Raw genomic sequence first — 14,844 nt, 5'->3', positions numbered from 1 at the left:
ATAAACCCAATAGCGTAGCCCTTAGAGGGCTACGCCTATACTCATATAATCTGACGTTACCTACGTAACGAACGTTACAGCAATTACGCTTAATACTGGACCAATTTCAAAGATTGTTGTTCCTATCAGTCACTTACACTCAAAACATAGGGAAATAAGGTCCAGGTTGGAAAAAAAACAGCAGTAACCCTTTAATCTTGATCCCACCCCTATGTACTAACCTCAATCTGACTCCTAAAACAAGTCACAAATTGAAATACAGTAAGATCAGTATTTGAGTCCCTAAATATTGTGCAATGACTTTGTTGAAGTGAAGGATTAGTTTGTGTATTGTTATAATATTTATACAGCTTTATTTTATAGAAGCAGAAATGTTATTGGAGCTGGACAGAGTGGATGATCGACAGAGACCATGGCCAGCATCGATTCACTGACAGATGGGTGTACATCTCAGTCTGTGTAATGACTGAGTGCCTTCTCTGGGAATGAGATAGAGTGAAGCCCAAATAACTTGGTTCTCCAGTAATTGCCCTCTCACACAATCAAAAGGGTTAACAAAGCAGAGCTGTCAAGATACACCATGTACAAGGAGCAATACAATACATCTTGACCTTTCAAAATCAAGTAGAAGCTAAAATGTACTCTTATATCGATCAATGACCTTCCTGAGAAAACTATCAAACTAACAAAAGGATCCTTTCATAGTGGATTTGGCCTTTATTGGACTGGGTTCTCTCTGTGTTGACTTTTCTGATAACAGACAGATAACATACATACCTGTGTTGTCCAAAAAACAGTTGGTGCCGTTGGGCTTCCATACCAGTGCAGAAAGATTTGGCATACCATTAAATTAAATTTATTTTGCATTTCAATAACCCTAGACTCAGTTTTGAGCATTTATGGATGTTTGACATGCCTTAGGACATGAACTGTCTGTATTTTGGACCACATAACTTTTTTAAATGAAAAATTGAAACTCAGCTATCAAACAAATATTGTAAAGCTATACAATCATTGATATCATAATAGTTTTATCACAAGCATGACGCCAAGAAAAAGAGGCTACTTTTGCCTCAGACAGAGATGATTACTGAGGCACCTGGTTTTGTTAAAAAATTCAGATTTTGGTACATGTTTTCCTCTACGCAAATTTTTGATTCCCTTACCAGCATGATACCTTTGTTAATACATTAACATTAGTAACCTCCTTACATCTCAACTTAACTTCTTATTTAGACAATACTGGCTTTCTACTGTGATACCCAATTTCTCCAGATAACATTTATCCATCTAGGCAGATAATGCAGTTCACACTGTAAATAATAAAATACAAGTCAATTAGCATTAGCAAGAAGTCTTTAAATGTATCAGACAACTGTGGTCATTACAACAGTGGTAGGTATTTGCTTTGGAAACACGTTCACCAGCTGTTGACTTAAATTTTAATTTGCTTCATGGAGGTAGAAGAGCGGGGCTGATCCTACAGAGGGTTTTCCATCAACCCTCAGTGTGTTAACCATCTGCCACAACTTAATACCAGCGGCAAGCAAATTATAATAGAAAATGCAAAAAAAAACATTTTATGATACCAAATTATTTTTTGCCAAGGCCAATATAAACACATATGCTACTTGCCAGTGTAAAATGGTTTCCAGCTATAGTTATTAATTCCATCAGGGTCTAAAAAACTACCATGATGAATCACGTTGAGCTAAGACTGGTCAGCCATGCTAATAATACTAATAGCTGGGGGCACATTAAAGATGAAGGGTTGGTTGGAGCTTTGGAGCTCTGAGGCTGTTCAGGCTGGATGAAGTGTGTGATATCAATTTATTATGCTAATTTAGCAACTGTATTCCCATAGCTAAAGCCCATGTGAGTGGATGTGATGTGTAAATGTGTTTGAGAAAGCTGCAGAGGTGTAGGGGTGTGTGTGTGTGTGTGTGTGCCTGCATGTCGGTGTGCATGTGTGTGTGTGTGCATGTGTGTGTGTGTGTGTGTTCACTGGACTGTATGTGTAATGGATGTGATGGTTTTCTTATTGCAGATTTAAACATGAAGAGGAGAGAGAGGCTGCAGAGCGTAGAAGTTAGTGTCAGGCTGTGGACTGACTGCTAATATTATTATTACAGTACATTTCCTAACTGTCACTCATTTGCTATGTATCAGACTGCTGAATCCCCTCTTGGATGAAAGTGTGTGTGAAAGGCTTGACAGCACAGAGGCTCCAGAAACGGACAGATGAAAGTCAGGTTGTGGATTGACAGCTCGTATAAAGACTTGTCTACGCAGAGACTACATCAATCAATCTACTGAGCTCCACTCATACTTGCCACTATCCATGGACCATACCAGCTAATGATACACAGTCTCAGCAGCAACATGTTTGTCATTCAGCTGATATTGAAAAGTTGCTCAGTTCATTATGTGACACAGATAATCCATTACTGTAAAACAACAACATCACTGGAGTTAGCAGTGGTACATCATGTTAGCAAATAGCTGCTTTGACCGCCATTGACATTGCTTCAATATTCCACTGATGTATGTCATAACACATTAGACACACTGTGATGGATGTGTCATTGCTGACAATCAGTCATCAGTGTAGGTCTATGGTTCAGCAAACAAACCCACAATAATCTGCAGTGTTTGACCTTTTTTACTTAAGACTTGGAAATTAAACTTAGCGAAGGCCACATTGATTATTTTATCATTCTAAACAATGTCTATTTAATGCCATCTCTGTTGGTCTTTCAACTCTTCAACAACCACACAGAACAATACAATATTTACAATATTTATAGTAGGTTTGACTGATGATGCTCTGCTCTCTTTAAATATCTCTCAACAAATCCAAGGAGCATGAAATCTCTTTCTGCTGTGTGGAATAAATTATCCATTACAGAGCACACACACACATATCATTGAGATATGACAGACACATAATGCACACAGCCAGAGATGCCACGGAAGGTCTAATTAATTATAATGTGTACGTAGCAAGTAGGTATATACCATAAACAACAGTAGTGAAATGGATGGACTTCAAGTATCTGCAGATAGTGGTCGCATACTCGTACTGAAACACACACACACACACACACACACACACACACACGCATCTGGCAGAATGCCATTAAAATCCTTCTGCAGGTGCTTCTGCACTTGAACTGAAGAGCAGATGTGTTTCTCTCGCGCACAAACACACACACACACACACACACACATTGACATGATGTGATGTGTTTATGTTGATGAACTCTGGCATTCTATCAGGTTGTTGTACCTTAATTTACCTTTAATTTGTTTTATTTCATGTTTAAAAAGCCATAAAAAGTCATGTAACAATACTGATATGATTGTAGAAAGACTGGGAGAGAGTCTAACTTTACTCCTCTTCAAAAAAACACAATCCCATTTGATGTGCGCAATGCTATAAAAATGATCTGAGTATCTATTTTAATCTTCAACAAGCTTTTATCTAGAAAGATTGTCGTCTTTGAATGAAGTAGCTGTTAAAGTAAGACATCAATTGTATGATTACAAAACTGTTCAGATGGCTGCAGCAGCTCTGAGTGTCATTAAATAAGAAAAGTTGTGGAAAAGTTATTGGATGTAATGACCGCATACAGTGGATAAATGTAACAGAAGTGATATGATGTGACTTATAATCAGATTATTATAAGACCAGCAATGTCTCTGTACAAGTACAGAGTTTAAGAATCAATTAAGCAAAAATATCTTGTTGTTAAGTTACAGAACTGTAAATCTGCAGAGCCTGAAACACAACTGCTCTGTGGAGAATATGTGGCTGTGTTAAACACTCTGCTATTTGATTAAATATAAATGAGTCTGAGATGTTGCTATTGCTTCACCATAACTAGACACATGTGAGACATAGCCTGGCTTCACATTGTAATAACATACACGTGTATATAGATGAGCTACTGTCACATTCTGTTCCAGTATTTTTTGCAGCAGTAAAAAAAAATATATATATATCACATATAATGAAATGATTAGTTTTTACAGTCTTATCCTATTGATGATCCATTATGATAGAAAAGTATATTAATGACGAGGGGAAGCTGAGGACTCAAAACAGCTGCATGTTGAAACTACAGCAAATTTAGAAACTGACTGCAACTACCACCATCAAATTGCCTGTCTACATGACCATCGATCCTTCCAGTTAAATGGTAAAGCTGATAAACTAAACAGGGCGTGTCAGTGCTTCGGAGCAGCTTGAGTCAGATGCATGGACTGCAGACACACACAAAACAGCACATCAAAATGGACTGTCAAGATGTCAATCTGACCAACACAAATATAAGAAAAGATCAATACGTACTTCGTCTGTGCATTGACACAGTACTGCCACGGATAAAGTTGTGACACTATGCTTTATCAATCTAGTAACCCATCGCCCAAAGAGACAAAAAACAAAACAGTGAGAGAGAGAGAGATTCTCCTTTCTCGGGCTTTGTGTCTCCACGGCATGTGATCACCTCAGAAGAGGCAGCCACTCTGTCAGAAATATAAATGTAAAGTATCAACTTCTACCCCTTAACACAGCATGTCTCCAGCACACAGCAATTCAAAGCAGTTTGACAACAACTGAAGGATTATAGGGCATATAACACTTTCCTGTCACTCAGCTCTGGACTGCAAATATAAATGATGAAAGTCAATTCTCAGTGCTCTGACTCAACAGTCAAAACTGTCCTCATCAAGGCTGTGATATTAAGACATGTTCTGTGTGTGGCTAAATGTAGAGTCTTACTGTCTCTTTTCAAGTCCAGTGAACAGGTCAGGAGATGGTGTCCTCATCCCTGCACTCACTCACTCACTCACTCACTCACACACACACACAGTGCAGGGGTCTACTCGCCACTCTTACCTGAAAGACAAAAAAAAAAAAGAGGAGAGCAGACCATAAATTAAGGTATCACTTTGAGGTTTCACATGTTTTTTGCTTCAAAATGTATCAGTTTCTTACAAAGATCCACTGTATGGCATATGTTTAACAGCCATTTAAAATCTTCAATTTTAGAGCTTTAACTGCGACTTTAAGGTACCTCCAAAAAAAGAACACAGGAAGCCAACGGTTTCATTGTTTGCTGATCTGTATGAAACACCATTAAACACACACTGCTGTCTGAATTCACTGTGTCAGTCACAAAACATTATGAGACAACTTGTATTACTGCCACAGTAAGGACTCAGTAAGATATGTTTGTTCTCCCAAAGGAGTCCTTGTGAACACTGGTGGGAACACCTTCGTAAAACGAAAATGAGAAAAACAAATGTTCTCTATGTATCAAATGATTCCGTGCTAAAATATTTCTTAACAAATGGGAAAATCAGCCATGCGTTATTGGTTCCTGCTGGATTCATGAGTGCATTTCACTGAATACCAATTTCTTATAGTCTACCTGCTTTTGTGTTTATTAAAACATTAGTCACAGGAAATGGGAAAAGCATGTGGCCAAAGTAAGATCATTACATTTCTTTTACCCTAACATATTAATTTCTATACCTTTAAATAATGTTCTCTCTACATGTAAACAGCATTAAGACAGGCATCCATGAAGCCACCTGACTGGAACAGAAGTGAGACTAAATGAAAATCAAATGAGATGAATGCACTGATCTCCAACTGGGGGCGGATTCATTCATTAATACGGTCAATAGCGGCTAAGCAGCTATAACTTCTGTAGGCATCATGTAAATGCACATGATGAACACCTCCAAAATATAATCCATGAATGTTGATGAGAAAACCTATACAAATTTATGGAAGCATAAATTATAGAGCTAATGCAAACTGAAATTGAATGGTTGGTCATGTAAAGGTGTGAGACTACACAGCTCTGCAGGTGCATGACAAAGAGGTCATTAACTGGTCTGAGAGAATCCTCCCTGAGGCACTGTAGCTACACAGGCTTGTTGATGCCTTCAGGCTCCTCTGTTGCATTGAAGCTGCGGATTTGTTGGAGGAAATCAGAGACAAGACAACACAATGTCTGCTGTCTCACTATGTCCATCCCCCATAAATGCCCTATTCTTTTATACCTCTGGTTCAAGAATATGTGGGATGTTAAACCGTCCAACTAACCAGTCCAAAATACAAGCAGCCCTGGATGTGATCTGCATTGTTTAAAATCAGAGCTTCACAGTCTGGTGAAAAACCAAATGAATCACGGAAGAAACCTGATGTTGTGTTCAGAGGGTGTGATGAAGATCCGAGAACTGCTCACCAAGCCCACACACAGCTTAGAGCAAACCCATGTGACTGCACTGACACCAAGTAAAACCTGCTCAAACATGATTAACTAGAGGGTTTTTTTGGAGTTCATATGTGGTACACAGAGTAATAGCAAGGCAGGAGAGTTAACACTAGAACGGCCATGACTGTCATTTTGGCCGTTTTGAAATTGACTGTATGTGTAATCACTTTGCTGAATGAAAAAGCATGAAAATATTTTTTTAATATATGTACATTACAGAAAAGGCAAAGAAAATATACAATCACTTTTACTTATTTTGGCCATAGCCTACATGGTCATATTGACCGCTCGGATTTTTGTTGTATTGTTTGTAATCTTTTGTGTGGTTGAAGATGCATCTTGGTTGCTAAGTAAGAAGCATAGTCTCTGTCAGAGAAACGTAACTAGCAAGTGTGGGCATTACGAATGGGGCTGAAGGGAAAGGCGTGGATGGACTCTGTTCTGAATCAGAAAGCAAGCATCGGGCTCTCGCTCTGTAAAAGGCCTGGTACACGCAGATGGCCGCTGGCAGTCTATGTGTTCATATAACTTTATACATCCTTGAATTGGCTGGAATCATTGCACACATCCTCTCAAAGGAGTGCACCAGCATAAAAATTGCCTGGAGGAAGTTCATGCAGCAACCGGCAGAGGAGCTGGGCGCGGAGGTTATTGAGGAAAAAAGGGCAGCGGCGCCAATCCAAGCAGCACTGAGCACCACAGCAGACACCAAAACAGAGGCTGCACCAGGTTAGGTTAAGTTATACATGTAAAAATTAAATACTTTTCTTATTTGGTTGTAAGGAGTTAAGTTGAATGAATTTCCCCACCATATTGAGATATCAATGTATGAAATAATTAAGCTACGGTTCACTATGCCCTGATATGAGTTATTGAAACACGTAGGCTTTTTTTTTTTTTTTAAGATATCCCACATATACACACCTCAATATTGAAATTGGGTATTTATTTATTTATTTATTAATTAGAGATTTGTTTGGAATCTTGACCGCTCATGGCAATTCTAGTGGATTTCCGGCACTTCCAGCATTGCCTTAAAAAAATATATATTTATATATGTATGTAGAGAGAGAGAGAGAGAGAGAGAGAGAGAGAGAGAAAAAAACTTGCAAAAATATGACATTTAAGAATTCTAGAATAACAGGAGGAGTGGCAGCCCAACTGCAGCTCTCTTGTTGTCTGTGTGTCAGCTTGTTTTTCTGATCCTGGTGCTCTGTTATGGAGATCTGTACTGTACCTTTAAAATCACCTTAAATTACCAGAAATAACATTTAGAAGGAGGTTATGCAGGTCAGAAATAATACAGCATGCACTTTGATATCTTATAAAACTATGTGTAACTCATTCATCCATCTTGGGTAAAGGGTTCCGGCTGTAACTGACGGATTAAAAAGACATCTAAGGTGTCGTGTGGTGATGTATACACTGTTCCAGGATTTAAAATCCCAATGCAGTCCACTGGACCCCTGGAATGTTTTTTTAAGATGGTTTAGCTGCTCTTTACGTCAAACATATTTGGATCTCCTGATTTTAATATACAAACAGATGGTTGGCTCTCATGTTGGTCCACAATTTAAAAGATTGTATGGTAGTAGTACGACTGAGTACATGTACGTAAACCATGAAGATCACTTTACTTGTGCAGTAAAATTTACCAGGTTTTGATCAAAATGGTTTTGCATCAGAAACAAAATATCCTGATAATGTGTCAAAATATATTTTCAAAAAACACATTGAGGCGTGTTACAGAGACAAAGTATCTTCTCTGTTATGTTCAAGAACATATCAGCAACTACCATCATCACATATACTGGATCTTCCTGCAGGCACAGCACCTGTACATCAGACAGGACTGTGCAGTGACAGCTTAGGAAAACTCTTTCAGCCTAAGACGTATAAAACACCGACTGTTTACCAAAGACTGTAACCTGTATGATGAGACATGAGACTCAACTAGACTTTTAGAACGCAACAATCAATGCATGCTGAATACAGCCTAGGTCTGGACACCAAACGTCGATACTAAGGACCTAAAGTTGCCGGCGATTGGCTGTCTAAGGCAAACTAAAACACGTCATGTGAAAGAGATAACACCACGTGGAGGATTTCTGAAGATGCTTGCAGATGTACATATGTCCTCTCTGCTACTACTTTCTTCTGTGAATATTAAATATTCACATATTAATATTATAATTAATTATAGACTGTATAAAATAGGTTTTAAAGCACTGCAATGATTTCCCTTCCCTTCGTTGAAGCCTCTGTGTTTACAGGCTTCTGTCGATGTGCTACAGGTGCAAAATAAACTGTATGTTTGGTACTGCCAATTTGTTTAGTTTTGTCATGGTTCACGTGTGAAGTAACCTTTACACTTTGTGAGAAAAAAAATAAATCATGGCAGAGAATCGTGATTTCAAATCTAAGCAATAAAAAATAAAAAAATCGTGATATATATTTTTCCCCAAATCGTGCAGGCAAAGTTTGTTGTATTGTTAGAGCCCTACTACGCATGTCCCACAAGTTCATGAGTTTAAGAGGAAACAAAAATGTGGACAGACGCAAAGTGTAAAACAGGTAAGTAAAAACATAAAATGCATGCCTCCACACACACTTTGACTCCCACACACATATTGTAACAAAGCTCTCTTTATCCACTGCCTTCAGTCAGAGAGCCAATTGAAATCTGACTACAAACACACTGGATGAGTAAACACAACCATTCCTCTCTTCAGTCTGTATTATTACCTCAATACTGTTGCACTACGTCCAAACTGCAGTGGAGAAATCTAATAACTCTGTTTACATGTGGAGGTTGATGTGTGTCCCAACACCGACACATTCATATTTACATAATGTAACTGAAACACAACAGCTGTTCTGGCGAAGTACAGTCTGGCTGATTCTACAGAAGACTTTGTCATACACACGCCCTACGTTCCTCTTTAGTATGAAATCAGCTTTGCCTTTTGTTTTCATGAAAAGAGATCCCACTGGGAGTTAGAGTTCACGTTTGACTGCAGAAATGAAGAAACACCTTCAGCAGTCTGTTGATAGTTTCTTTTGATGTGTAGAAATGTAAAGGTTTCCCCTTCTTATGATGAGTCAACATCAAAAACAAATAGTCACTGAGAACATTACGGGATCAAGCCTAGGTGAATGTTCAGTCCAAACTTGTGCTCTCTTCCTCATTCATCTTCTCTGTTGTGTTGCAATTATGTCTACAGTTAAATATCAAAGTTAAATTCTTGTATTCTGAGATCCAGCTGAGCAATTGAATGCAGGCATGCTGCACAACCAAAGCCATGTCGAAAATAGCGCACTCATAAAGTTCATGGAAATATCACTTTGAACTCATTTCTATTCCCTCTAAAAGTGTGTGTGTGTCTGTGTGTGTGTCTGTCAGCTAATCTGTCTGTTTCTCAGCATGGAGGCTGCTGTTGGAGCAGAAAGGCATCATTAAGCTGCTTGATAGCATCAATCTGAACTGATGAGACCCCAATACTGGATGTAGGAGGCCTAGAACAGACACATTTTAACTTGCGCACCCACACACAGACTTCAACTCTTATGTGACAGTCTGTGACCATTCGCTCTGACAGACAGACAGCCTGACTCAACCATTTTTCCCTTCCTCCTTTGCTCAGAGTAGAGCATTAGCTGTCTCTGGTAGTTCTATTGATACAGCGGCTGGTTAGCAGACTCTGTTCTCCACTGACTCTGTCTGGACCTCGCCTGTCTGTGTCGGTTCCAGTGGCGGTCCTCTAACTGGACTGGTCCTGGAGATCCAGACTGAACTGTGGGATCATCTCTGTCTGTCTACCCCATACAGCTGGCAGTAAACGCCAAACAAAATCCAATGATGCATGTTTGCAGAGGCAAAAGAGGCATAACTGACTATTTGGTTTGATCAACATAACAAGCTGTCCGGCTTTGCGATAGAATTTGCAGCAATTTTTACACAGGCTTGTTCACAATCGTGACTAATTTATGTCAGGTCATCCATCCACAAAGCCACAGCTCCAACATCAGCTGCTGGACATAATTTAATGTACAGACATGCAGTTATTACAGTCCCATGTATTCAATAACAGGTCAACAGACTGGAAACCCATGGCTTACGTTCCCTGGTTTGGCCACAAGAGTTAGTGATGTCCGATTTGCAAACAAAACCTTCTTTTTGGACCAAAGAGTTAACTCAAGGGCGTACATTTGGATTTACCATTGAGAAAAGCAATAAAATGCAATAAAAATACAGCGTGTTGGTTTGGTAATGTCTCTTTATAACAAGAAGATCAAGTTGTGGCAGTTAATCTGGACTTTTTTTAGGCTAAACTAAAGCAGCAGAACCTGCAGCTGCAAGCCAGCAATCTTAAACAGAGACAAAAAAAGAATCATGTTAAACAATAACATGACCAAAAGCAGAATACTTAAAACTAACTAAGTATTTGACAGGTTTTGTCAAAATGTAACTCAAAACTATCCAAAGCACCGAATCGAGGAAGCGAGTGAGAGAGATTGGCCTACCTAACAATTAATTAGGCTACTTAACAAAGCCTCATAAAAATAACTAGTATCTCACGTACAACTTCTGCACCGGTCTACTGTTTTTTGTTGAGAAAGATAAGCATGTTGACATGATCTGGCGTCAGACGCGAACGCAACCTCGTAACTGTCAGTCCAGCTGCCGAAAAACACACAATCTGAGAGGGACTGACGTTGCCGGGAGGAAGAGGTAGCTCCGCGCTAACTAGGCCAGCCCGGGGAACCTTATTCCGTTGACTTTCCACCAGTCTTTAGGGGTGCAATCCAGGGGTGGGGGAGTCTCCCTCAGAAAGTTCTGCTTCGATGCCAGCCTTGCATTGAGTGGCATAGTGGTCCCCAAGGAGTTGTGCCATAGCAGAGGACTGGGAGGGCGCTCCCCTCGCCTGTGGCAGACAACAGCCTCGTCTCCCCTAGCATGTAGGATAGCCCCCCCTACCGGTCTCCACTGCCTCTCCACTGCCTCTCCAAGTTCAACCAGTTTCACGTTAGCAGCCAGTCTCTGTGCTGGTGCAGGAAAACCCAGGTCCTTGTGACAAGGGTCCAGCATTGATGAGAGCATGGGGGCAGACTGAACCTATACATACATGATGGGGGAATCAATAATCAGAAAAAAATGCTATAGGTATATCATGTACCCTAAGAAAAAGTTTAGCTTACATTCATTCACTTGAGGGAGGAATGTACTTTTGTCGTGAATTCGATGAGTCTGGGCCCGTCTCCTCACAGTACATGAGGTGGATATTGATGAGGCCGATGGTGACGGGATAAGTGTTCGAGATGGAGAAGTCTTTCTCTGCAGACATAACCGTGATGGCACATTGAAGTGTTGACAGCAAAGGCTTTGTGTCCTTTGGGATTTGGCAAAGTTCAACACATGTCACATACGCCATTGCTCTGATTGGTTGTAGGTCTATCCAATTGATTGCAGAGGTATTTTTTTTCCTGGTTTGGTTAAAACACGCCCCATAATCACAGCCCAATGGAGCAGTATCAGACTCATATTCAGACTAGAATCTGAGTATGACGACACCAGGCTAGGGGGGAGGTGCACTGGTCAGTTTTGATTATTGATAATTGATAAATTAAGCCTATGAGTTAACTTGATTTCACAAGTGGGAGTAAATCCAAAATCCTCCATATGGTGCATGTGCAGTTGTGCATAAGGTTAACTACCGAGAGCAGCTGCTCCAGACTCTCGTTTAGCGCGACTCCAGTGAACTTTAGGTGAACCAAAGGTGTTGTTCATGACTTGGTTCACTGGTGTTGTGTGAACAACACAAACCAGGTTACTACAAAGAGCCTCATTCACAACAAATACCTAAATCTTCGGTCTAATAAATTCAGTGAAATGGAAATCCACCAGCATGACACAGTATCAGTATAAGAGGCGTTTCCCTCAACAGGATTACCTGTTTGAATGAAGGATTAATAGAAACCGTATGTGTGGATGGGTTTAATGGGTGAACACTTAAATCAAACAAAAAAAAGCTATAATCCTGTAATCCTATTATAGTCTCACCTCTGATTTGTATTGACTCTTACTGTACATAAAGAAACTATCATCCAGTAATTTATTTACTTGATGTTACAGAAAGCTAACCCATCCAGCACTGTGCTGTTCGCCGACTAAGACACTCTAATGATGTCATGTGAATAAATTAAACGTGTTTTAAAGCTGAAGAGAATTGGTTTTTGAGCCAAAATTAATTATCCAGAATGGGTTGTAGAAAGGTGCAGACCTCTCCAGCTATCGACAAATAGTGATAGTTTCTGCCAGTAGCAAGAGACGAAAACACCAAGATGAACTTGAATCTCATTAGTCATAATCTAAAAGCCACCAACAGAGACAGAGGAAGTTGAGCACGCAGTCTTCACCACTGATAAAAGGATGACGTCGTCTTCCCTTGAATGACAAAAGAATACATCATTCCTTTTATATGTTTATAATATCAAAGAGTCCAAACTCACCAAGAATCCTCAAAATGTGTCAGAATCATTGAATCGGAACCTTCACAGTAAGTTATCTGTTTATAGCTGCAGCCAGGGGAGGAGGAAAAGGACATAAGAATAAGTGCAAATGCATGCTGATCTCACAGATAACCAGAAACTGAAACTATTTCTTGTTCACATAGAGAAGCAACCTAATGTAAGAATGTGCATAGAATAACAAAGGGGAGGAAAAGAGATTTATTTTATATTTATTTATGGTAGTGGAGAAAATTAATGAGAAACCAAACACAGCCGTGAAAATAAATTGTAATATATACTTTAGCAGCTGGCCTTGTTAGAGGAAGACAGTGATCTAGCGCTGTGATTAAAACCAATGCTGAACAGCAGACAGGACAGACAAGTAGCTGAGCTGATTATCTACTTAATAATAAGAAGGCTCAAAGTTACATCAAATGCCAAATTACTGTTTTCTAAGCCTGTTCACTCAGTCAGCATGTCAAAGTATATTCATGCTCACTGTTATTTATGCACACTTTTTCCATAATTGTATCCTCTGTCTTTCTCTCCTGCTAATTGGTTGCACTTTGAAAAGCCAGCAGCAAACAAGGTCAACATCCAAATCAATGGAAGTCGGAGCAGACGACAAGTTTAAAAGAAGCTCTACAGTGGGATGGGCATCACCGCTCCCCTCAGGGGAAACTATGGCTCAGCCACATTTAACCATATTACTGTCAGTCATGTGTGCCGGCAGCAGGGAAAGGATTTCAGCAGAAGTAGAAACCAAAGAAAGATTGCTTCAAATCTCGACATGACATAATTAGCCATAACATAAGGTGATGGAGGACAACGCAAAGTAAAAAAAGTGATGCGACTAGAGTCTAGTGAAAAGTGGGAGAGGGCGGTTTATTTACTGTATGTGTGAAGTGACAACTCACAACTCACTGAGAAATAATTTAGTCTGACAAGTGGGAATCTTAACTAAGGATATTTTATTCTGTTCTTTATGTTTCGAGCGAGTTCAGTCAGGTCTGTTCTGGTCCTGGTGTCTCCGAGGCATAGCTATAAATCATATTCTCCTTAGGAACTCCATCATACCAACCATCTGTGTACTCTGTGATGTTTGTGGGTGCGCGTGTGTGTGTGACTTGTAATAAAAACAGCTTTTCCTCAGCAGCACCGAATTTATGGTACTTACAATAAGAACAACTATGGCAATAAAAGGTATCAAAACAAAAACGACAATGAATCCACTCCTGCGACTGTCCAACTGTCTGCTTAGTAAGTTAATCAAATCACCAACGTCTGGCTAAATATCAGACTTCAGCTGGACCTTTAAAACTTTCCATAGAATTTAACCAATGTATTTTGTTGCACTGATAATGACAATTTCTCTGGACATGTTGGTATTTCTTACCAGCTATGAAATGTCTCACCACTGTAATCTCACTGACTGTAACTGAGCTGTTAGTTCGTCACTAATTAACTATTTCCAAACGCTTTTCAAGCCAACAGAGAGGGAGTGTTTGATTTTTAATAGACTATTAGTTGGTGTTTACTTTCATTCTGACAATATAATGATAATATAATTCAAGATTCAAAGACAAATCCATGTATATGTCCACACATACACAAATAAACTTAAAACCCATGTTAGGTAACCTCATTAGCGAATGAGCGAGTTTATCCAGTCATCTGGATAGTTTGTAGAGAGATGGACGGAGTCTGTGTTTAAGTTCCACAAGAGGTTTTAAAGTGACGAGCTTCTGTTTCCAGCACTCACCCTGAAGACCTGAGAGGGTTTTCTCACTTAAACTGATTTAACTCATGAAGTTCAAATGTGCTGCTTCTGTTGCATATGCTACATGCAATGTTCCTTTCAGAGCTGCAGTACTTACAGACTGGAGAGCCCCGTTACTTACTGCTGACATCTAATCACAAAATTAGACATGAGAGAAGAGATAACAACTTTTTTTCTTAAACTCCATGTTGAGTTATGTTATACTGTTGTTGCAGCAAACGTTGTGTTCGGAGGAAAAAGTTGGCGATGGAGATGAATCAT

The 14,844-nt window shown here is 39.5% G+C and overlaps 1 protein-coding gene across 2 annotated transcripts in view; it reads right to left on the bottom strand.

The window, feature by feature from the left end:
• The window catches only part of lsamp (limbic system associated membrane protein), a 603,277-nt gene that overhangs the window by 394,293 nt on the left and 194,140 nt on the right, over positions 1-14,844 (bottom strand). The gene's annotated exons all lie outside the window — the stretch shown is intronic.

This window comes from Etheostoma cragini, chromosome 3 (assembly GCF_013103735.1).
Source record: "Etheostoma cragini isolate CJK2018 chromosome 3, CSU_Ecrag_1.0, whole genome shotgun sequence".
Classification (NCBI taxonomy): Eukaryota; Metazoa; Chordata; class Actinopteri; order Perciformes; family Percidae; genus Etheostoma; species Etheostoma cragini.
This window is presented reverse-complemented; position numbering and strand designations above follow the sequence as displayed.